This window comes from Felis catus, chromosome D3 (assembly GCF_018350175.1).
Source record: "Felis catus isolate Fca126 chromosome D3, F.catus_Fca126_mat1.0, whole genome shotgun sequence".
Lineage (NCBI taxonomy): Eukaryota > Metazoa > Chordata > Mammalia > Carnivora > Felidae > Felis > Felis catus.
In genome coordinates, this window is record NC_058379.1 from 55,865,016 (window position 1) to 55,890,047 (window position 25,032).

The 25,032-nt window shown below is 38.8% G+C and overlaps 1 protein-coding gene and 1 long non-coding RNA gene across 3 annotated transcripts in view; one reads left to right on the top strand and one right to left on the bottom strand.

The window, feature by feature from the left end:
- Window positions 1-51: 51 nt before the first annotated feature.
- LOC123381328 lies at window positions 52-18,548 on the bottom strand. The gene is made up of 2 exons (XR_006588211.1): window positions 18,465-18,548; window positions 52-107 (listed from the first exon to the last, which is right to left on the bottom strand). It is a non-coding gene; the product is annotated as an uncharacterized LOC123381328 (long non-coding RNA).
- A 511-nt stretch (window positions 18,549-19,059) lies between these two features.
- DTNA (dystrobrevin alpha) overlaps window positions 19,060-25,032 on the top strand; it is a 355,973-nt gene continuing 350,000 nt past the window's right edge. The window contains exon 1 of one of the 2 annotated variants that reach the window (XM_019815144.3): window positions 19,060-19,276. The gene's annotated coding sequence lies outside the window, so the exon portion shown is untranslated. Of the gene's footprint in view, window positions 19,277-19,713; window positions 19,791-25,032 lie in introns of those variants that run through there. The other variant, XM_023241871.2, reaches the window with a different exon arrangement.

The following is a 25,032-nucleotide window of genomic DNA, read 5'->3' on the forward strand; positions in this document are numbered from 1 at the left end:
GATTCTGTTTTTTCATTCACTATAGTTCTTTTATATTTGTCAACAATAATACCATAAAAATTGCAGGTCTCCTATGGATTATCCTCCTGCTCCCAGATAGTTTTCCCCTACAAAAAAAAAAAAAAGCATGGGTGTTAGGACAAATACTTTCAAATTGATTTTACTTTAAAAATATGGTGCCATCATTTAACTATATTTTAAAAACATAATTAGTGAATTTTAGTAGTTCATAAGCACCACATTCTTCAAAACAACTGATTTCATTAAGGATGAAATATATTAAAAGTAGATTTTTGACTTAGTTTAACATATGTTTAATCTGCTGAAAGGCATTGAACAAATTCCAAGTAGCTAATGTAAGCAAATTTCCAAAGAATTGATTCCATTTTGCTCTAAAACGTAAAAACCAGAGAAGCAGATTATATGGCAGTTTCCTTGGGAGAAGTCAAGAAGTGCCATCCTAGACTTATCATCTCCTTCTCTTCCTTTCTTCTACTCTACCTCTCAAATATAGCACTTCATTTTCTCTTTTGAGAGACAGAGAGAGCAGGAGAGAGGCAGAGAGAGGGAGAGAGAGAATTCCAAGCAGGCTCTGCACTGCCAGCGAGGAACCCAACGCGGGGCTCAAACTCACAAACCCCAAGGAATGTCCTGAGCTGAAATCAAGAACCAGACACCAGGGGGCCTGGCATCTTCTAAGCCATGTTGATAAGACGGATGTTTAAGGAGGAGAGAAAGCCTTCTCTGGGAACCTATGACTTAGAAATATTTCTGGAAGAATTTTGTTTTTAGTCAACCCATTCTAGTTTTCTGTTTCCCTCTCTCCATCTTTCTTTCTTACCTTCACTCCAGATACGACAATCCCTTTTTCCTATCGAAGCCCCAGATACTATTTAGTACCACTCATTATTAGCAACAGGTGATACTGAAAACATAGCACGAATTATTGAGACTAGCTGTACCATTTTGTTTTTTAAATTTCAAATAGATTATTTCTTTTTTAAATATGCAGATAACAAAATAATTCAAAGAAAGCAAAAATAACTTTTAATCTCATTGCTTCGAGGCACCCACAGTTAACATTTTGGTGCACGTCTTTCCAGAGAGTGTCCTATACGTGTTTACTTTTTAAACAGAGAAGCATATTTTGTATAATCTTGTCATTTACTCAATATATTGCAATTTTCTTTACATGTGAGTAAACACTGATTTGCAAGTATCATTTTAATGGCATCATAGTATTACTTATATAATATATAATATGAAACACGTATAATATATAACATGCAATATATAATATATAAATAAAAATGTTTGATATACATAGGTTTTAAAATTTGTAAATATAACTTTAATTTAAAAAAATGTTTCCCAACCTTAATGTTAGCTATTATAGAACTCGTTAAGTTTTCCTTAAGTTTCCCCAGTTACTCAGATACGCAAATAGGCTTTCAAAGAATTATGCAGCTTCTGGTAGCAGCTACCTTCTCCTGTTTCTGTTAGTTGAGGAACAGAATTTACTTTGGATTCTATTCCTACAAATTTATCCTCATCATTGAGAAAATGTAGTATTTCTCCCTTTGCTCATTCACTACAGCAAATATTTATTAATCCCCTAAAATACAATAGTATTGACATCATATTGCTTCTTGAAAATTGGTGTAACATTTACCTACTTACCCCAGTTCCTTTGGGAATACTCTGGTAAGCCTAGAAGCACATACACTGGTGGTGGTTTACAAAGAGGGATGAAAAGGCATACTGATAACGCCCAACAGGCTAAGGAAGAGTGAAAAAACTTAACCACTAGAAAACCGAAACCAATTAAGAGGAGGTAGAGAAATACACATTTATGTTGTCAACCGTCCAACCAATATCCCTTGACTATTTGGTATGTGCCTGGCCCTGTGCTAATTCTAGTGAGAAGAACCATTTCGAGTCAAATGATAAGTACTTAACAGAGGTAAACTCAGAGTCCTATGAAACTCTTAGGAAAGGCAACCTCCGATAATGGGGGTAAAAAGTGGTCAGAGAAGCAGTCCAACTAAGAACTAAGATTAGGCACTCGAAGTCATAAATTAAGTAAACACAGAGGTCACTGGACTGCCAGGCAGCCTACCTAAGCAAACTACAATCTAAGCCTTTAAATGTCTCAAGGTTACAAAATTGAACTCTAAGGACAACCAATCGCAAACAGCCAAGCGGGCTTCAAGCTGTAGCCGATCAATAGTTGCCTTATTTTGCTTCTGCCTTTTCTCTATAAAAGTCTCTCACTGAGCCTGTCAGGAGAGTGCTGGTAACCACTTCCGGTTTGGTGCTGCCCCATTCTAATCGATTTTTGCTCAAATAAACTCTTAAAATTTTTAATATGTCTCAGTTTATCTTTTAACAGGAGTTAGAGACTTTGGTATCTTCTATCGCCTTATCGGACCCACAGGTCTTAAACTGCAAATGCAGCCACTGCAGAGATGATCCAGCTCAGAGTAAGGAAGTCCTACTACAGTGTGGCGCATGTCGTTAATAACGCGTAATGTCTGGGGGATTATCAAATGAAGTAAGCACCAGGAGCGGGTGAGGACTTGAGTCCAGGCACTGCCATTCACCATCTCTGCTGGGTGGACACTCAGTTGAATCTACTTTGCAGGATTATCAGGGGGAAATAAACTAAAAACCATCACATATGTGCCAGTATCTCATAAGCTGTTAAGGTTACCTGGGTAAAATCTGCTACGGTAAACATCCGGGGAGCAGCTTGAATGCCGACACCATCTAAGCAATGACAGTATGAAAACTACATTTAACACCATGTATTTTGTTCTGACAAAATAATGGGGAAGATATGACAGGCTAATCTGTTAATCCAATATTTTATAGCCCTTATCATTAATTAAAAATTCTCCGCTTCCTTATATTCTTCTGTTCTCCTCAGAGACTTGCCTTTAGACCTGTTAATATAAGCCTAGTCTTCTTTCCAACTTAGTTCATTTCTAGTTAAAAAAATAAATATGGTAGAATAACATGAGTTAGACAGCAATAAACAGACATAATACTTTATTGTTCGAAGATATATATATATATATATATATATATATATATATATATAGCCATTCAATTAGTGAAGAGATGACATCTTGTTCTGCCCTGTGTTGGCACTCGCTGAGATAGACAATTTTCTAAAGATGTCTTTACATCATTTGTACTCTTTCTTTCCTTTTTTAAAAAGTACGCTTCATGCCCAGTGTGGAACCCAACACTTCAACTCGCGACCCTGACTGAGATCAAGAGCTGAGCTGATATCAAGAGTCGGACACTTAATTGACTGAGCCACCCAGGTGTCCCCAAGTTCTTTCTTTTTGAAAATGTACACACACTATTATACTTTGTCACCTGAAAATATTAACTGCATAAGCTATAGTAAGTTATTATTAAATACCTACAATTATTTTGTATTTAAAATTCAAATCATAGTACACAGGTTATCTGGAAAATTGTATCCCTTAAGCCTCAGTTATAGCAAATCACCATGAATACCTACAGCTGATTCACGTTCTAGTTATGCCATGTGCCCAACAAAATATTGTACAACCAATAAAATCATCTGGGATAGATTATTTCAAGGTCACTACAGAATGTGTTTTAATTCTTAATCTTAAGAATGTTAACTTGTATGGGGCAGATTCCATTTATCCTCAGTACAGAGAATAATTCTCCTCTCTCACTGTCATCCCTTATTAAGGGCTATTCTCACTAAATATTAGTTGACTTACTTTTTATACTAAGCTAATCTGCCTCCACTCCATACACATACACGCTAATAAAATTTGAGAGATTTAAAAATGCTGCTTAAAGCCCAGCCGGGGAACTTTTACCAGATTCATCATGATATTAGCAAGGCATAAAGTGTGAATATTTCTTTCTGGGGCCAGAAAAATCTTAGATTCAATGAAAAGTCAGTTTAGAACTTGCCATTAGCCAGTCCGCACAAAATGTAGGAAACTGGGTTTCATTTGAACTTCCTTGATACAAGTTTTTGATGGTCAAATTTAGAAGATTTTTTATTTTTACAAAAATATATCATAAACCTTGTTAATATGGTGGATAGGAAATGAAACACATAATTTTCAAAATAACTAGCTTTAGGCAATGATTGGCATCCTGCTCATTAGATATTAGTAAGTGTGAAACTACACTTTTGTGGTTCTTAATTTCCTAAAAGGGTGGAAGAGGTGAGACGCTGAACTCCATTAACTCTTAACACTTCTTATCACTCAAAAATGCAGTTCTTACTTAAGTTTACGTCCATGGGAACAGAGGAGAAGGAATGCCTACAAGCCTAGGGCAACAGCCAAAGACATTGGGCTACAAAGAACATGGCATGTTTGGGAGACAGAAAGTCAAGCAATTTGACCACAGTAGAGGGTTTGTGTTGGGATTAGTATAAAATAAAACCTGAAAGGTAGGTTGGGGCTGGATTTTAAAGAGCCTTGAATACTGGGTAAAGAGTTTGTATTTTACCCTATAGATAGGAGAGAGCAATTGTAAGGTTTCAGGTCAAGGTGAGCATAATAATGGTTACAAAAGGAATGGTCTGCAGTTAACAATTAGGTGTGGATTAAAGGGGAGGGAGGCTGGAAGAAGAAAAATCAATAGAGGGGATGTTTTCTAAAATAGGTGTGAGTTAACGATGGCTTGAGCAAGGGTGATGTCAGCAAGATTTTGAACAAGGGTGATTCGTGGAGTAACAAAGGCATTTGGAAGAAAGAATTGGTAAACCCGGCTGATATGATATCAGGAGCTAACGAGAAGAAAGATGCAAAGACAATTCCAATTTAATGTTGGGAAAATTATATTTCCACTTAGTTCAACATGGAAAGCATTCAGAGAAAATAGAACATGTGAGTTCAGTTTTAGAGACTTAGGAAGCATAAGTAGATATATAAGAAGAAATGTGCTGTGCAGTGGAATCTGTAGGACTGGCTGAGACAGCAGGGATGTATCCATTTTAATTTTAAATAAAACTTCACTGAGAAAAATAGGCAGATGAAATAAAGTTTCCACTTGAACTTTGCATTTGAAAACTGAAGGGACCTATTCCTTCATATTACCATCACATTTTAAATCTAGACTCAAACATACAGTTAGATTCTGCATTTAATCTTTTGTGTGTATGTTTTGCTAGAACATTATAGGTGATGACTTCTGATTTGGCAGGAATTAGCTTAATAAACTAAATGTTTATTATCAAAGGATAATTTTTACCATGTAAGTGAATGCTCCCATTTAATACCTCTAATAAAATGCAAACTTTTAGTTTTCCTGACAAAAGAGATCTCTGGATATACTAAGTCTATATAACATCAAAGTAACTAAGTGGTTCAAGGTAGTGAAAAAATAATTCTAACTATTTTATGAAACTTATTGGTTAAATCACAATCAAAGCAGTTATTTAATAATTTTTTTGTAAGTAAAACCACAACATGGTCTGTTTCCAAATCAACAAACAGTAATTTTTTTTGCATGTTAAAGAGGTTCAAAAATGTCAGCAGTGATGTCACAATTAATCTAGCCAGTTTCCTCACCTGTGAAGTGAGAAACTGAAATGATAGCTAAGCTCCTTTCTAGTTACTACATTGTATTATATGTAAATACTAAGTCTTGAGAAAACAACACAACAAAATCTTACTATGGAACATGTCAGGTATACCAAAAAATACACCAGAAAGAACAATTAATTGCCAAGAAAACCTAAAATCATGGGATGTAGTGATCAATATTAAGTGAAACTCATTTTACACCAAGCTTTTTATCCAAGAAGCTTTCAAGAATTCTGTGATTGCAGTAATCACAATCTTAAGAAGGAGGAATAAAAGCAAATACTCTAAACCCCATTTCATTTGACATAGGCAGTCAGTGGTAAAATGTAGCAGGTCAAAGTGTGGTCCTCAGTTCAGCAGTACAGGCATCATCCGGGATCTTGTTAGAAATTCAGGATCTCAGGGGCGCCTTGGGGGCTCAGTTGGTTAAGTGTCCGACTTCAGCTCAGGTCATGATCTTGTGGTTTGTGAGTTCAAGCCCCGCCTTAGGCTCTGTGCTGATAGCTTGGAGCCCGGCGCCTGCTTTGGATTCTGTGTCCTCCCTCTTTCTCTCTGCCTCTCCCCTGCTCACACTCTGTCTCTCCGTCTCTCAAGAATAAATAAAACATTAAAAAAAAATTTAAATTAAAAAAAAAAAAAAAGAAATGTAGGATCTCAGACTCCACTCCAAACCTACTGAGCCAGATTCCACATTTTAACAAGATCCCCGGGTGATTCCTATGCACATCACAGTAGAAGAAGCACTGATATACAACCCTACTGGATCTGTATCTAGAGTGAGCAAATTCATACCATCCACCTATGGAGATCCCACCTCTGTCTTACTTGTCTTCAGTTAATCAGATTTTATGATGTCACGTGCCCGAATGTCAGACACTTAGTAAAAGATATGTGACCCTAAAGAGATTCTTCATGAAAGAAATAGCTTGAATTAAACTTCATATAAGAGTGGTACAGACCATTTATGGGAACTTCCTCCACTCTAGCCCAGGAGAGCCCAGAGACATTTCGTTTAAAATCTGAACGGAGGTCTTTCATTATCTGCTGCTTCATTCACCAGGGCAAGAACAAAGTGAATCTGGAGATCTGTACAGAAGAGAAGAACACATGTTCTTGCTCATTTTCCAATAGACGTTCCGTTCTTTCACAGGCTTGCTGTAGAGACTGCTTAAAGTCATACACAAGAGACTATTTCTTACCTAAGCTTCGTTAAGCTTTTTTGAATTTTTTTATTAAAAAAATTTTTCTTTTAATGTTTATGGTTTTTGAGAGAGAGAGAGAGAAAGAGAGAGAGAGCGTGCAGGGGAGGGGCAGAGAGAGAGGAGACACAGAATTGGAAGCAGGCTCCAGGCTCTGAGCTGTCAGCACAGAGCCCTACGCAGGGCGTGAACTCACAGACCATGAGATCATGACCTGAGCTAAAGTTGGCTGCTTAATCAACTGTGTCACACAAAGGCCACTCATTAAGTTTTTTTTAAAATACAGGCTTGCAACAATGCTTGGAAACCAGCAAACTCAACTGACTGAAAGGGATACTTGTTTTAGTTGCTCTGGAGAAGAAAAGGATCAGGTAAAAGGAAAGTAAATAAAGTCACATTTCTTGAGCGTCTACTTTGTGCTAAGTACTACACTGGGTGTTGTATATAAAGAACCAGGGTCTCTAAAATGTTAAACGTGAGGCCCACTCTCTAACTATGTAAATGTGGTGTTACTGTGATCGGTCGCAACTATAATAACCATAAAAGCACAGCTTTTAAAATAACTTATAAAAATCCAGGTGTCTAAAACTTTGCTTTATTCTAAACTATTAATACTTCCAGGCCTTTCCCCTCCCTCCAGCTACACATTGTTAAGAAAACAGCCTATAATAGTAGAAGTCAGATGATCTTGTTATTACAAAGCTCAAAGTGCCTGTCTTAGATTCTAAACACACACAGAGACCTTATCTGATGATACTGTTTGTCTGATTGTGGCCCCTGAAAAGTATCTCGGGGCTATAATTGAAAGCATTTTGCAACTGGTTTCAGTTAACATGCTACTGTATACACAAGCGCTGCCTGGGTAACAAAAGTGCCCTGTGAAGGTACCATAAGGTGAAAAGAAGGAGGTGGATGTTGGGGGAGCTCAGTACCCGTGGTACCTGGATAAAGGAATAACACAAGAGACTTTATCTTTTTTCCAGCTTAGTCTAATGAATGCGTAGTCTAAAAGAAGTCACCACACACAGGGTAGACAAAATGTTCGCTGAAAATCCGCAGACTTTCTGACCCACAGAAACAGAAGACAGACCTCAAGGGAAACACAACTTCTGGAAAATGAGGCAACAACCCCCACAAAGAAGAGAGACAGAGAAAAAGACCCCCAAATCGGTACGCTAACTGCTCTCAACTGTGCAGCGGAACCCTAAATCACACATGTGGGGAGCAGACCACAGAAGTCAGCTAAGTATGGAAGAACCGAACCGAGATTTGAGCCGTGGCAGAAGAGACAAGGTTTGCAGTTTGAGTCCCGTTAATTGCCAACTCAAACAAATGAAAAACATCAACACTCTTTGGAAGGATTTAAAAGAAAATATGTTCTTCAGACTCACATTCACAGTGTCCAGATACTCTAAAATTACTTCACATTTCAGAGAACAAAGAATATAGTGACGCATTCTCAAGAGAAAAGACATGGAAACCAACCCCAAAATGACCCAGGCATTGGGATTAGCAGACAAGAATGTTTAAGCAGCTTTTCTACCCATGCTCAACGACATAAGGAAAATATTCTCACAGTGAATAAAAGATAGGAAATCTCAGCAAAGAAGGAAAAAACTATCAAAAAGAACTGAAAGAAAATTCTAGAACTTAAAAAAATACAATATGTGAAATAAAAACTCACGGGATAAGTTTACCAGCAGAAGGGAGACGACAGGGGAGTGAGAAAGTAAACTGGAACGTGGACAAATATAAACAAACCAATCTGAAGAACAGGTTGCAAAAGTGACAAGTCTCAGGGTCCCATGGGAAAATATCAAAGGATTTAATATGCATGCAATCAAAGTTAAGAAGGAGAGGAGTAAGAGAATGGGGCAGGACTAATATTTGAATACATAATGGTTGACTATTTCCAAAATTTGATAAAACATATATTTACAGTTCCCAGATTCTCAGAAAACCAAAAATAGGAAAGACATGAAGGAAAACACTCATCCGTGCATCATAGACAAACTGCCAAAAACCAAAGATTCGGAGAAAATCTTGAAGCCAACCAGAAACTCAGAGATAATAACTATGTGTTGTCATTTTAAGCCACTAAATATGGGGGTAAATTGCTATGAAGTAATAGACAACTAACACAACTATTATAGTTGGAGGTATTAATACCGCTCTCTCAATAATTGACAGAGCAAATAGATAGGAAATCAGGATATAGAAGACTCAAAATATCATCAACACATTTGCCCTAAGTGTAATTTATAGAACACGTTGGTCAATAACAGAAGAAAATGAATTATTTTCAAGCGAACACAGATTATTTATTAGGATGGATCATATTCTGGACCATAAAATAAACCTTAATAAATTTAATGGGATTGAAATCATTCCAAATATGTTTTCTGTCCACAATGGGATTGAATGAGAAATTAAACAGAACAATGTCTGGAAACACACATTATAGACATTAAAATCACACTGATAAATAAAATGGATCAAAAAAAGACAATACTGGGAAAATTAGGGGAAAAAGTTAACTAACTATAAATGAAAAGCAGGACATCAAACTATGTGAATGCACCTAAAGCAGTGCTTAGAGACAAAATTATTGCATTAAATTCTAACATAAGAAAAGAAGGGTCTCAATTATTTAAGTTTCTATCATAAGAAACTAGAAAAAAGAGTGTATTAAACCTGGGATAAACACAAAGAAAGAATAAAGAGTGAAATCAATAAAAAAAGAAAACAAAATAACCCCAAAGAGACATTGAATAAAACCAAAAGCTGAAGGGCGCCTGGGCGGCTCAGTAGGTTGGGCATCCACCTTCGGCTCAGGTCATAATCTCCCAGTTCATGGGTTCGAGCCCCACGTTGGGCTCTGTGCTGACAGCTCAGAGCCTGGAGCCTGCTTTGGATTCTCTGTCTCCTTCTCTCTCTGCCCCTCCTCTGCTCTCTCTCCCTCGAAAATAAATAAACATTAAAAAAAAAAAAAACCAAAAGCTGATTGTTTTGAATGGGTAAATTAAATGGATAACCTCTGTAAGACTTACCAAGTATTTACCAAACAGAAATGAAAATATAGATCCCCAAAATAAAACCAATCACGCATATTTACTCAAGAGATAAAAATATAGGCCCTCGAAAATTCTTGTGCAAAAATATTTATAAGTATCAAACACTATATACAACCCAGATGTCTATCAATAGGGGAATGGATAAACAAGTTGTGATATATTTATTCAATGGACTAGAACTATGCCATAAGAGAACCCACTCTGGATACAATGACATTGGTTCTGATGAACCTCACAGACATGACCCTGAGGTAAAAGAGAGACACAAAAATGTATACACTCTATGATTCCATTTATTCAAAGTTCTAAAACAGACAAATCAAAAATATAGTGCTAGATATCAAAAGAGTGATTATCTCTGGGTGGAGGGGGCAGGCAAGTAAAGGTGCACAGGGGAGTATCCTTGGTGCCCTGTGTCTTGATCCCCGTGGGTGGGTTACAAAGTTGTATACATCTCTCTGAGTAGTCAGACTGTTCACTTAATGATCAGAGAGGGAGCAGACTGAGAGAGAGAGAGAGAGAGAGAGAGAGAGAGAGAGAGAGAGAGAGAATATGAAAGGATAAAACAAAGAAAAAAAAAGAAAGAAAGAAAAAAGCTGGCCAGGACCTTGAGGGAAGAAATTAATCTGGACCACCTGTCGAAGCAGAGAAGACTTGCAAGGCAAGACTGATTTGGAAAATACAGAAGCAAACACTAAGGTAAGAAGCAGCAGCCTCCAGAGAATGCACAAGGAGCCTCCAGGGATGAACAGTTTTAAAGTTATTTACTCTATGTCTCAACACTTGACCTTGTAATTGTTTGCCTACGTATAATGTCTATCTTATAAATAATCACACTGGCTTTAAGTATGTATGTGTGCAATGAGAGCCAAGTTAAGATTTGTAAAGCCCTTAAACACAGAAAATATTATGGTATTCTGGCTTATCTACCCCCATGATGTAATTCTAAATTAAAATTGTATAACCACAGACTGAAATATTTATGGATGAATATATATGATATCTAGGATGTGCTTCAAAATAATCTGGGTGGAGGGATTCATGGGTATGTGGAACAGTTTTGTTATGGGTTAATAAATACTACTGCTGAGGGGTGCCTGGGTGGCCCAGTTGTTTAAGCATTCAACTCTTGGCACCAGACCCAGGTCCTGATCTCAAGGTTGTGAGATTGAGCCCTGCATTGGGCTCTGAGCACTGACAGGGAAGGGAGGAGCTTGCTTGGGATTCTCTCTCTCTCTGCCCCTCCCCAACTCACTCATGTACGCATGCTCTCTCTCTCTCTCTCTCTCTCAAAATAAATAAATGAACTTGAAAAAAATAATGACCATAGTTGGGTAATGGGTACCATCATGCATATTTAAAAGAAAGTTAAAGAAAACTGCAGTCACCGTAAAATTAGAGTGCTGAGGCCAGCAAAGTTTTTATTTTTTACGATAACTACTTTGAAGCTTGAAAAAAATCTTTCAACTCTTTTAGTGCCCCTGTTAAAAGCCCACACATACTTTGCCTACTGGGGATCCTGTTCTGGCTGGACTGAGGATTGCTGCTCGGGATTGTCTTATCTCAGGAGGGTTTCACAGGTTAAAGATGCCCCAGGGGCAGTGCAAATAAAAACTAAGAGAAGGAGCCAATCCTTTGTCACTGCCTAGTAAGAAGCATCCCAGCTGACAGGAAAAAGGACCAGAAATGTTTTCAACATCAAATGAGGGGGATATAGCAATGGATCAGGCCCTGGTGTATTTAGTTTTTCTATTTAGGATATGAAGAAAATTGTAATTGAGACTTATATTTTAAAACCTGAGGTAGTACATTTGAATTTCCTAAAAACTATTGATTGTACAGTGTAGCCCTTTGATCTATTGTGAAATGTGTTTGATATATATTAGGCATTTAATAAGTATTTTCAGTTATTGAAATATTTGTTCATTTTCTTTGAACAAATGTGAGCCATTCTATAGCATGATGAACATGAATTGAAAAAATGAATTAGCTTAAATTTTTAGATTATCTAAAATCTACAACACTGGGAACACTGAAGAAAATCTTTTATACTTAAATACCTCCACATTCGTTTTTTTTTTTTATAGTTTCCTAAAGTAAGAAATAAAATTATAGTACCCTAAATAAATGACACTACCATAATCCTATCTGGCTAAGGTAGAAACTTAAGATATCATAGGTAGCAATTACTCTTTGCAACTAAACAACAAATTGATTCAGATTTAATTGTTATTTATTTATGTATGCATATAGAAGGAAGATTTGTGTTATCAAACTCTAGGTCAATATTATTATAAAAAAAATGAATGCTCTACTGGGACCATATATTTAATGATTTGGGAATGCACACAGATTAATAACAAATAGAAAGAGAAGACATTAAATGTTTCATATTTGGGGCAACATCACGTCAAAACAGTAACCTATTTTCAGTTAATCAACAAAGCAATCAGCAAGTATTTTCCGAATAACCACAAGAGGATGTGAAACATACAAGAGATTGATATGAGTTCACAATCCTGATGAAAGAGGAGACAATCCTAGTGTCTGATATACATGAGATGACTAGCTAACAACTTAACACATTATGTGAATAGGTTTCAAGGTGGTGTTTCCAAGAGTTAAGTCTTTCACAGGAGTTCAAGAAAGATGGGTAACACTGACCTGGAGAATGTACTTTAACGATGGTAACAAAAAGACAAAGAGCATGTAGAGAAGTACATACTTTACTTATGTACTACATACAGTCCTGGAAGGATTCACTCTACTTCTATTAAATAAGTTGTTTCAATTTTCTTTGAAATCAAACACAGAAGGTCTGAAAATATCCACTTTCTCCTTTAACACAAACTACAAAATATGTTTTGAATGCTGAGTCTCTTCTAGATATTTAAGACACAGATATAGACAGCCAAGTGGAGTTAAATTGAAAACATACTGTAACAGAGAGAAGTATGCTGTACTGATAGTGATTATAAGGCTTAAACCAGTATCTTCACATATTTGCAATTCCGTAACCCCCCCCCCCCCAGTTTTCTTTGGTTTGTTTTAAACACACAAAGAAAGAGTTCTATGCATCCCAGTAGCGAAAGCAAGCCATACAGGGTAGCCATCTCAACCTGTTCATGTAAAATGTACAAAAACATGTGCCGTCAAAGGTATTTACAAGCCTACAAGAATTATTTCTATATGCTGCATAATGCCAGAAATAAAACTGACTTTTCCTCACCATCATCCTTATCTTATTTTCCAAGCACTTCCTATATGAAATAAGCATGTTTGATTCTCTAGAGAGGGGGAAAAAGGGATGTTTTTACCATGGCCCTTGTCCTTGAGAACCTTAAAATGCTTTACAAGAAATGTACAAATAAAAAAGGGACAATTTCAAAATCAGACATTTTTCACGTATGTCTACTGGACATCACAGACAATGCTGACTATAGATTAGGAACTGGGTCCAAAATAAGACTTTGGTTATGATAAAACATGTAAAATGTCCTCTATTCCTGTTTCTTTCAGTCTAGCTGATTGACATAAAAAAGAAGAAAGTAAGACCAATATGTAAATGAAAACACATCCACACCATGTGGGATGTTCAAGCTGATCCGATGATGCAGTTCAGGGACAAAGAAAGAGAAAGAAAAGGAGAATCAGACATGGTATTTATGACACAAATAAAAGATTAGCATCTAAATTAACAAAGACAATTTGTATATTAGGAGTATATATTATCACCTTATAGGAATGCACTTTGAACTATCTCAAAATGTATCCCTTAAGAGGCAAAATATCATTATTTCCAATAATAAATCTTAATTAGGGGTCTACCCAAATATTTCTTATACATTATTAAAGATTACAATTGGATTAGTTTACTTTCATCCTCCAACCCCTTTTTTTCATTTAGTTTTTCATAAAATACAAGGCTTTGCCACATCAAATAAACTACATGGTGTTTACCGTAGGGATTAACTTTTAAATTAAAACATGTGCTTGTTAACATGGTTCCTGATGGTCTACAGGAGATTTGGGCTGTGTCTAAATGATACATAAAGAATCATTTTAGTGGGAAATAATTAAGTTAGGCAAACTAATTTCACATAAATAAAATTGTTTTGATTAAGCTGTTCACTTTGTAACAGGCTTCTTCGGTATTATAAAAAACATTAGGCTTTATTTAGAAATCACCAAGGAAAAATTTGACATTTCCCTGAGATAATGTGGATAGCTATTCACATAGGTCATCTTCAATAAGCAGTTTTTTTCTCCTTAGTTATTTGGATTGATCATATACATTGACCAAATATATTTGCTATTGATGTTCTGATTTATTCAATATTACTCTTGGTTGCATGTATCAGGATATTTTGAATTCTTGAACAAAATAAAAACAAAAACATTCAGCTTCAAAGCAATTAAAAACAGGGAAAACATTTCCAGCAGCAAACCGAATAGATTATAAGCACCTTCTAAAAGGCTGAGCTCTCTGGCTGGCTTTTTTCCACTCTCTCCGCTGTGACAGTACACTTAAGTTTCATCTAAAATGTTTGTGTTTTGTTTATGGTCCATTGAGAAAATAAATTCCCCTAGGAGTAAAGGGCGCACTAGTGTGGTGCCATTGGGAGACCTGAACAGCCATAATATGTGTTTAATGAATTGCCATTACAAACTGGAATCACAGCTACTGAAAATGGCAACAGATTTGTTCATTCTAACACGAGGAAATAAAATATACTTGACCACTTACACCTGGTCTTTAACACGAGGAAACAAAATACACTTGACCACTTACACCTGGTCTTTAGGCTACGTTCTCCCCTTCGGTCTGAGGAGCACATGGAAAATGCAAACAGCGTTTCACCTGAGGATGTTAGACCAGCAGAGGAGACACTGGCTGAGCACCACAAGCAGCTGAGTTACCGGACACTGCCCTGGGTGCAGGAGGCTTCAGTATAGCTAAGCGGGCAGGGAGCAGAGGCATGATGGAAGGAAGAATACCTCTGCTTTCCTGGATTTGCAATTACTCCCTAACAGCTGACAGGACCATGCCTCAGTGCAGAATTTCTTAGGCAGATGGATACTAACTTTAACTATATAAATATGCATCTAGAAGTGATGCATAAGGAGACTGAATGAACATTCTTGGAGTGTATTAATACACATACTTACATCCCCTCAATTTTCATGAATGCTTAGGACACAATTGGCACATTTCAGTGGAGGTCAGAAGATGATGTTCTGTTTGAGGCTGGTGGGCTGCAAAGTGGGACTATCTTGAAAAGTCAGAGAACAGCAAAGGGTTCTGACTATCTTTGTGAGCCAGGGAAAAAGCAGGGCTTCTATAGGAAAGGGGGACATTGAAAAAAAAATGGGCAGGAATGAAATTCACCTACTTCATAATTCTATCCAGGGTCCACCTTTACCTCAAAATTTGGTAACTCTCACACCAAAACAAAACAAAACAAAACACACACACAAACAACAACAAACCCAAAAAAGTATCAATTTCCCAAGTCACGGCTCAGTTGATCCATCTTCTTGACCTGTGCTGTACTGCTAACGTACTCTTCATTCTTGAAAGCTCATCAGTTCCTTAGAGGGAACATATTTTATGCATATTTCATGTTTTTCAAGCCCCCCCATATCATTGTACAGTCCACACCCATGGGTATAAGAGTTTCTAATTGGTAAAACAGTGGCGTCTTTACTTCAATTATTTTGAATCCATCCTCTTTTATACTCTTGTCATTCAAGTCCCTTAAATACTCCAAAATTATTAATTCCTCCTGCCCCCAAACTATTACCAGCTAATCATGCTGACTTGACCTATAACACATACACATTCTATATATCACTATTCCTATAAAACACATGCATACACAAACAGTTTTACCATAACATAGTGAACACTGTGATTTTTACCTATGGCCATTCTCACATTAACTATGATCTAGTTTAAAAATGAGGATTTCAAATTTAAGAAGTGGGGGCACCTGGGTGGCTCATTCGGTTAAGAGTCTGACTCTTGGTTTCGACTCAGGTCATGATCTCACTGTGGGTTTCAGCCCCACGTCGAGCTCCGCACTGACAGTGTGGAGCCTGCTTGAGGTTCTCTCTCTCCCTCTCTCTGCCCCTCCCCCGCTCGCATGCGCGCCCGCGTGCGCTCTCTCTCTCTCTCTCTCTCAGAATAAAATAAAATAAAAAATAAAATAAAAAATCAAGACATCATAAGGGCAAAATAATCTCAGAAATTTATTTTCCTCACTAAGGACTGTAAATTGGTACGAACCACAAATCCACGTGTCCGGCCATATTAAAAATATTTTTCCCTAACCGGTGGTTCTCTGGAACAACCTGCTAGTGATTGTTGAGCCGCTGAAGTTGTAATACATTTCTGAGACACGTGTTATAATCATCAAACCTAAATATATCTCTAATTAAAACAAATCCTGCCATGAGTATGAAGATCAAAAGGAAAGTGCTCTTGATAGACTGCTGTTCAATTTCGGCCTCCACCTCTTGTGCAGAAATCTCCCAGAGATACTGCAAATCCATTAGAGTCTGTTACATGCTAAAGCTTCTAGTTTAACTCCAATCACCTGTGCAAAATCCTGGATTATAAATCACTGCTGAGGATCTATGCCCAGGAACCACCTAGCTGTGTTGTTTATGAGAGGGCTTGGAGGAGGGTGTACTGAGCAACATCTTGAGTGTTGACCGATCAGAAGATATAAATGACATTTCCCAAACAATGAGTGACTATTTTCAGCACTTCTCATTCGATGTGCAGAAAATGAGGGAGAATCATATTCCCTTTAAAATAAAGCCGACAAAGTGCCTTCCTCTAATTATTGCTTTGCTCAGTAAAGACTGTATGAAAAGCCTTATGAAAAATCTGAAGTACTTTAAAAATATACTATTACTACTATTATTTTGCTTTAAATATTGCATGCATAACTTGTCATTGCCCACTTCAATATACCTGTGCCTTTGGTTTTCTATATAGCTCCCTGAATTTCAGTGTTAATTTCTTCTTAAAAAATGTCACATCCCACTGTCATTTTTCTTGTTACATTACACGGATCAGTCTATTTATTTCTTCTAGTGGATCCCGTAGTTAAATCCACTTTTTAAAAAATCCATTTTAAAATCCACTCAATTTTTAAAATTGAGATCATTCGGGACAGCTTCTACACGACTGACACCTGGTGTGTCTCCCATTGAATCCTGTAGGCTTATCAAAAGGTCATGTCTGGTAACAATAAGAAAGTCTATGATTTCCTAAATTTGATTTCCATGCAGCAAAATTTGGAAAATGTTAGCTTTCATTTGAAAGTTGATCCTCTGGGGCGCCTGGGTGGCTCAGTCAGTTAGGTGGCCGACTTCGGCTCAGGTCATGATCTCACGGTTTGTGGGTTCGAGCCCCGCGTCGGGCTCTGTGCTGACAGCTCGGAGCCTGGAGCCTGCTTCTGATTCTGTGTCTTCCTCTCTCTCTGCCCCTCCCCTGCTCGTGTTCTGTCTCTCTCTGTCTCTCAAAAATAAATAAATATTAAAAAAAAAGATTTATGAAAGTTGATCTTCTGTTTCTTTTGTGTTTTTTCTTCTTCTCTCCTTCTTCTTGTAATTTCTTAATTCCCTTTATTCTTCCCTCTCCACCCACCTTCCCTGCTTACTCTTCTGCCTTCTCCTCGTCCCATTTTAGAAGGCTGCTTAGCTGCTGCATTTTCTTCCGAACAAAAGCTACCCAAGAGCGTTCTTGGTGAGAACTTTCACAATATTAAAAAAAAAATCCCCATTTAGTATTTATGTAGGATGCACATGAAAGAGAAGGGCAAAGTCAGCATATTACCTTGGCCATTTAGATTACTGTGGGGGTCAAAGACTGAACTATGGGGCACAGAGACAATGAAATCATTTAAACATGGAACACAAATTAAGTCAGTAAAAAGGAGTGTCTCTTATATTTTCTTTGTGGCAATTCACCAAATAACACCACAAATAATAGAGTGTTTCATCTGTAGATCATTTAGTGTAGCTGTCTATCTATCCATCCATCCATCCATCGATAGATGTATAGATCTTGTCTGAACAACTAGATGTAAACTAATGAAGGATAGGTTCCATGTCTCAAACTTCTCTATATCCTTCAAAACAGCACAGTTCTCATATACATCAGGCTCTTAGAAAGGGTGAGTGATATATAACAAATCATTATGAAATCGGTGACTACCCCAAAAACATTGACTATAATTGCTTCATATTACTGTGAAACAATTAGTTGAAACAATACAAACGAATAGGAATTTACACATGAATACACAGACATATAATACACATACCCCCCAAAAGAAAGAAAATTATATGAAACCATAAAACTGAAAACATATGCAAATATACAAGAGAAAAATTATATTAAAACATATCCTTGTAGAAAAACCAATTAATTAATTAGCTTGCAAGGTAGTTGGTAACTTTAAAATAATCAAGAATATCTTCATATTTTCAGTAACCTTAAAGTTTCCAGCGATTGATGATAGTGAATTAGCAACTTGTGAGTAGCTGTACGATTAATATTTATAGTGAGATTTTTGACTTACGTGTACTTGGGTAAGTCATGTTATCTGACTTATGCTTCATGCTTCGGTATCTCTGAGGTGAAAATACTATTTGCCTTCTCATCCACCTCCTCCTCTGCAAATAAATGAGGTAATGTTTGGGAAATGTTTGCAGCTTGGGAAGGAAACCCACTGCATACATCTCAGGTGTTAGCACTATTCCACATTCAAGCCTGGTATATTATCCCCTCTGTTTCAAATTGAAATTATACTGTTTGAGTTCTTGGGTTCTCACCAAAATCTGGGTCAACATAAGAAGATGATTATTTTTAATTTTAATTCTGAGGCTCTGTTCGCATCCCTTGCACGTGTGAGGGAAAACTGTAGCAAATAAACAAAGCACATAAATCAAGCTTTGAAAGAGAACAATCTCTATCCAGGAGGATTTTTTTTTTTTTTTTCAATAAAGAGCATGAACACTGTATTTCCCTGGAGGAATATTTCGGTCAAGGAAGGAGGATAGTGCATGCAGTGTGAGTGCGTGTGTGCGCGTGTGTGCATGTGTGTGTATGTGTGTGTGTGCTGTGCGTGCGCGCCCGCGGAGAGAGGGGCGGGGGAGGCGGATGAGGAGGATGAGATCATAGTTTCAGGATCCTCAGGAAACCCTGGTACTGGCAGCAGCCAGCCTCTGCTGTGCCCACATGACCCACAACTCTGGCAGCGGACCCGGCACTTCCAACATTATTAAATAATAAGAAAGCGGCTCCTACTCCATGCCCAAACCTCCCTACAGACCAATGGACACCTTCTAAGAGTTTGGCGAGTCGGTGACTGAGGCGCCCGTCCATTCCAAGGTGTGTGTAAGGCGTTTTCCTCCTTGACAGCTCCGGGATGGGGGAGGGCGCGGGGGTGGAGGGGGTCCGTGTGCCGGGCGGGGAGTGGGCGCCGGCCGGCCGGGCCGCCGAGCGCTGCCCCCCGGGCCGCCCGGTGCCGCGGAGCGAGCGGCGAGGCGGGAGATGCACATGACGCGCAGCCCGAGCTGCGCAGGGACCGCAGCCGCCCACGGCGCCGGGGCGCGGGCACAGGCGGCTCCGCTGCCGGAGCAAGGGCAGGCGCCGCGCACCGGCAAAGTCAAGAGTGGAAGCGGGCGGCGAGCGCCGGCTGGGGAAGGGAATCGCCCCAACGCCCACTCGCGGGGTTCCCACCTGTGCGCGGGCGCCGGCCGCCGCGAGCGCCAACCATGTGCCGGGCGCCGCAGCCAGGACTGCGGCGCGGCGCCTCCCCGGGCGGCGGGCGGCGCCTCGGGCCCGCGGGGCGGCGGTAGCGGCTGCTGCAGGATGGCCGGCCCGGGGGCGCGGGGCCGCGCAGGTAAATCTCGGCCGCCCGCGGAGGCCCGGCCGCGTGTGCCGCAGCCCCCGCTGTCGCCGCCGCGCCGCGCCGCTCCCGGGCTGGCGATGGCAGCCGGCCCCGTCGCGGCGCGGCTCGAGTTGTTTTTGTGGTCGGCGCTGCGCTCCCGGTCGTCCTCGCGGGCCGAGCCTTTGGGAGGTGGCGTGGCCACCTCCATTAGGGATGGCACTCGCGTTGGGGAGCGGTCTGGGGAGGGGGGGGGTGCTTAGCGACCGGGAAGGCTGCGATGGGTCCCTTGCAGCCGGCGGCGTCTGCGCGTGTTGCAAGGCACTGCGGTTCCCCGGGCGGATGCCGTGTGGGAGTGGGCGCTCGGCGCTGGGGGGTGGCGGGCAGCGGATGTGGGTCCGGGGCGGCGGTGAGTGGCCCCAGCTGTTATAGCCTGTTGCCCATTTTGGAGTTTTCCGCTGGGCAGAGGGCGGACGGAGGGTTCTTCCTGACGCCTGGAGTGGGAGACAGAGAGGTGTCTGCCGAGAGACCAAAGCCAAGGAGAGGAGAGGGGTGGCCCGACGGCGGTGCCGGGCTCAACGGTACCATTCCTGGGAGTCGGTAGTGAAACTTTCCTCTTTGGCAGGCTTGGGGCATGGCTTTGAGAAGATAAGTGTGGAGCCTGGAGGGGGTGGGGGGATCCTGGATGTACACTTGCAGTGAAGCTTACCACCATTAGGTTCATTCTTGCTTTGAAAAAAAAATTGGTCTTTTGAGTTGATGTTTACGTTCGAGTGTTCTTGTTCTCTATTAGGATCACTTGGTATTAACGTGTTTGTGTTTACTTTTGAACATAACAGAAGCCTATATTGTTACTAATTTCTTTTACAAAAAAAAAAATATACTTCTCTTGCTTACTCCAAAGGTAGAAACTTTAGGAAAAAACACTCTCCATCCGTTCCAGGTACAGTTCTGTATGCTTTCATTCATTTAATCCCTACAGCAACATAAGGGGTAGTTAATAATATTATCCACCTTTTACAGTTGAGTCAATCTAGACACAGAGAGGAGAGATAACTTACCCAAAGTTGTACAGTTATTAAATGTTAGAGCCCAGTTGGGCTGTCAGTGCACTCTTAAGCATTATATACAGATATCTATCTATCTCTATCTATCTATCTATCTATCTATCTATCTATCTATCTATCTAGGCATATATATGGTACCCCATTGTGCCTAAAGTCTTCTCTGTTTCGTATATTGACTACATTTCTCTACCAAGATGAACGTCTTAACTATGCGCTAGACATTGGACACAATGTTTTCTAATTTTAATACCATTATTAAAAGTGGATTATAAATATAAATTATACCAAATATCCTTTGAGTACTTTTGTCACAATTAACCAAATTACCTACAACAATTATAGACTAAAGTAGCATTTATCAGCAAAGTTAAGATGTTCAGTTAAGATTATCGGCCAAGTAAATTATTACAAAGCAGATGGCTGAATTGATACTTTTGTTTGCACTTAATTTTAAACTTCCTAAGGTATTAGTCTGTTCTTTGCTCAAAACACAGCCATCATTTTCTTCAGAGCACCGTTATCTTTGAACAAGTTAATCATCTTTAATCCAATCACTCTGACAAGAGGTTAGGCAGTTTTAAAAGAATTATGCAATTCTCTTTCAACTATCAGTGACTAAAAGCAGGTTATATTTTGAGGGTGTTCATGTATGCCTATATCTTTTAGCCAATTGTATGTGCTTTGTACAAAGTTATGTAGCAGTGAAGGTTGAAATCAACATTTCTCATTAGTTCTAAGTTGAAATACTTTAAAAATCTCCACTTGTTTTACATGAACCATGATGTGAAGAAGGGTATCAATGGGGCAGACTCCCAACTGCACACATTTAGGCAATTACGTTCTTTGAGCTTATCATTGAGCTTTCCTGATATTCATTTTATTGGACGGATGTCTCTCTTAAGTCTTCATCTATTATTTTTTTTCAAGTAAATGTAATTGCTCCTTCACATTACCAGTTTCAAATTATTTTGACATTCATCGCTTTCCTTAATTCTTGTCTCTCACTTTAATTAAATTCAGTATACATATTTCAAACCCATAATTATTCAACATTATAAGTGAAAAGACTAGGATCCAACGGAACTACATGGAAACGTGTTCTTTGGGCATGAAAAAAAAAATCGTCCCATCCTTCGGTGGTTAACATCCTCCACACCCCAAACTGTGGCTTCCATTTTATTTTGGGATACCATAGTGCAGAGCTGTGGTCAAAACAGTTGCCTGCCATCAGACACAGTGTTTTTGATATTGAAACTTGAATTTGAAGTTTTCAAGTCTATTTATACAAAATGTTGATTGTTATTAAGGCATAAATATTATAATACCTAAGTATAACCTTTCTTATCTGACTCAGAACTGTTCCGATTTTCTGGCCTCTGTTACTTATTTTAGAAAAAGCATTCCTTTGCTACTTGTACTTCGCCTGGTAGATTTGGCATGACTTTTTCCTTTCAAGTCCCATACCTTCAGTTTGGGGAAAGCTGTCTCTGCTTCCTGAGGGTCCCTCTGTTTTGGGTGCTCGATGGGGAACTGGGGACCAGCATTAAGCAGAAAGATGAGTGAGCCCTGCCAACATGGAGGGTGTGAGGCTCTAGTAAACTAATTCTACAAATAAATGTTTATTTGCAAATTGAGGTAAGTTCTCTGAAAGAAAGAATTCTATAGGAATTGTAATAGAGGATTCTGCACCAGACGGAACAAGATGTCCAAGCAGTCACAGGAATGTGGGGGAATGACACGTGAGGAGCTGTTGACTAAGTCAATTGTCTTCTTAAATGCTTTCATAAATCTTTTCTGAATTATTTTCTGAATCAGAGACCTTTGTCCCACTCTGGTTATCACTAGACTTCTCTATTCACCAGGAGCAATACTATTTACCCTCGTTATCCATCTTGGGACATGGTGGGGTTTACAAAACTATCAATAACTTTTAAAGCATATAGAGCATGTGGTACCCTTACGTGGTTATTATTATATGTGTAGAAAGATATTTAAGTTTAGTGAAACATAATCCTTTTCTTTCTTTGCCTCAACAATTTATTTTGAATTTTGAAAAATAGTTGTGTGTGTGTGTGTGTGTGTGTGTGTGTGTGTGTGTGTGTGTGTGTCTGGTAGTTGTTAAAGTGGCAGAATGTCTCAAAACAGAAATGCAGTTGATTCTTCACACAGTCCCTAACATGCTCTAAAGTGTCCAAGAGAACAGAAGAGGTCCCAGAGTAAGGGAGGTGATATTAGCTGATGAATATGCTGGGGACGTATGTATTAACAATTAAAGTTTTATTTTATTTATTTTGAGAGAGAGAGAGGGAGAGGAAGAGATAAGGAGAGAGGGAGAGAGAGTCCCAAGCAGGCTCCACACTGTCAGCACGGAGCCGGATGTGGGGTTTGAACTCAGGAACTGTGAGATCATGACCTGACCCGAAATCAAGAGTCAGATGCTAAGTCAACTAAGCCACCCAGGCACCCCTGTCTTACAATTTAAATCCATTTAAATGTATAGAATATTTACTATGTGCTGGTTATTCTATGGGCTATGTAAAAATTAACTTGTGTATGCTTCACAATGGCCTAGAGGTCTGCATGTGTTACCCCCCACACACACTTTACAGAACGGGAAACTGAAGCACAAAGAGAACAATAATCATGACCACTGGCATAGAAGTAGAGATGAACCCTAAATTCAAGTATTCTAATACTGTACTCCACACTGTTAACTATCAATGTGTAACATCTAGGTCATAGTTTTACTAGTGCGTTAAATTCCCATCGTCTTTGGAAATAACACCTCCCAACTTGATCTTTTGGTTACTTTTCCCTTAATGAAAATGAGTGGAAAAAAAAATAGAACTTCTTTTATGGCAGTGCTTTTGCCCCATATTTTACAGGCAAAATATACATAAAGCAAGAAGAGATACATGAATTCCTAGCCACCTGTGACTGCTAGATTATGAGAAATTTCTCATTATATGTTACATAGTTTTAAATTCAAAAATAGTTATTTGAGCAGCATTTGAAACTATTGAAATTTAAAGAAAAAAATTTTAATTTTTTTTTTTTAATTTTTGATAGAGACACACACAGAGTGTGAGCAGGGGAAGGGCAGAGAGAGAGAGAGAGAGAGAGAGAGAGAGAGAGAGAGAGAGAATATGAAGCAGGCTCCAGGCTCTAAACTGTCAGCACCGAGCCCGGTGAGGGGCTCGAACTCACAAGCCATGAGATCATGACCTGAGCCGAAGTCAGGCACTTAATTGACTGAGCCACCAGGCACCCCTAAACTAATCAAATTTTTAACATCGAGGATATGTAGTTAAGCATTTCAAATAATTTGGGGAATATCTTTAATAGCTGGAAGTTCTGGGACCGTTAATACACTTAAGAATTTTAAGTTATCTGTTTCACCTACCCCCAATGTGTGTCCAGAGTATGCACTACAAAGAGGATATAAAGTATGACATAGAAACACCTGTTGAATTGTCTTGGTAAAATTTAGAAGACCCTGTTAATTTTTACATTGGGATCTTCTGACATGACTCATAGCAATTGTTATGATAAAAAAAAAAACTTAGTAATTTTAAATATTATCCAGATAATGCTAACCTAAGACACATGGGATATGTTATGAGCAAAGTGAAGTACTAATTGGTTAAATATGTGCTAATGCATATAAAGATCTTTGCACAGTGTCTGAAAATGTTGATCAGTGTTATTTCTCCCTGAAAATGATGGGTAACATGCAGATGATCATGATGAATGTTCATAGTAATCCCATTTTGTACATAGAGCACACATACAAGTTCATGATTCTTTCCTTTGAAACCATTGGAAATGCTTAAGGCAGTGCATGCATTTTCTGTGACTTAGGTATCCCTATCAAGAACGTGATGCATCACTTCTCTGTATGCTCAGTTTCATACAAACCTTGATATCATGGAATCATTAGTCAACTATTGCTCTAATTCATACCAAAGTCTTGATCTGACTTTGTGGGGTGTGTGTGTGTGTGGGGGGGGGATTATCAGAGTGGGGGATGACATCAAGTATACTGATGAACAATTCATGAACTGGAGTTTACAATTTGATATCATTGTATATATAGGGTCCTACTGCAGAGGATTGTGTGTGTTTGATGTAAATATAAAATATGTTAATCAGTTATCATAGTTTAGGTTATGCAGTTAAACAACTTTCAA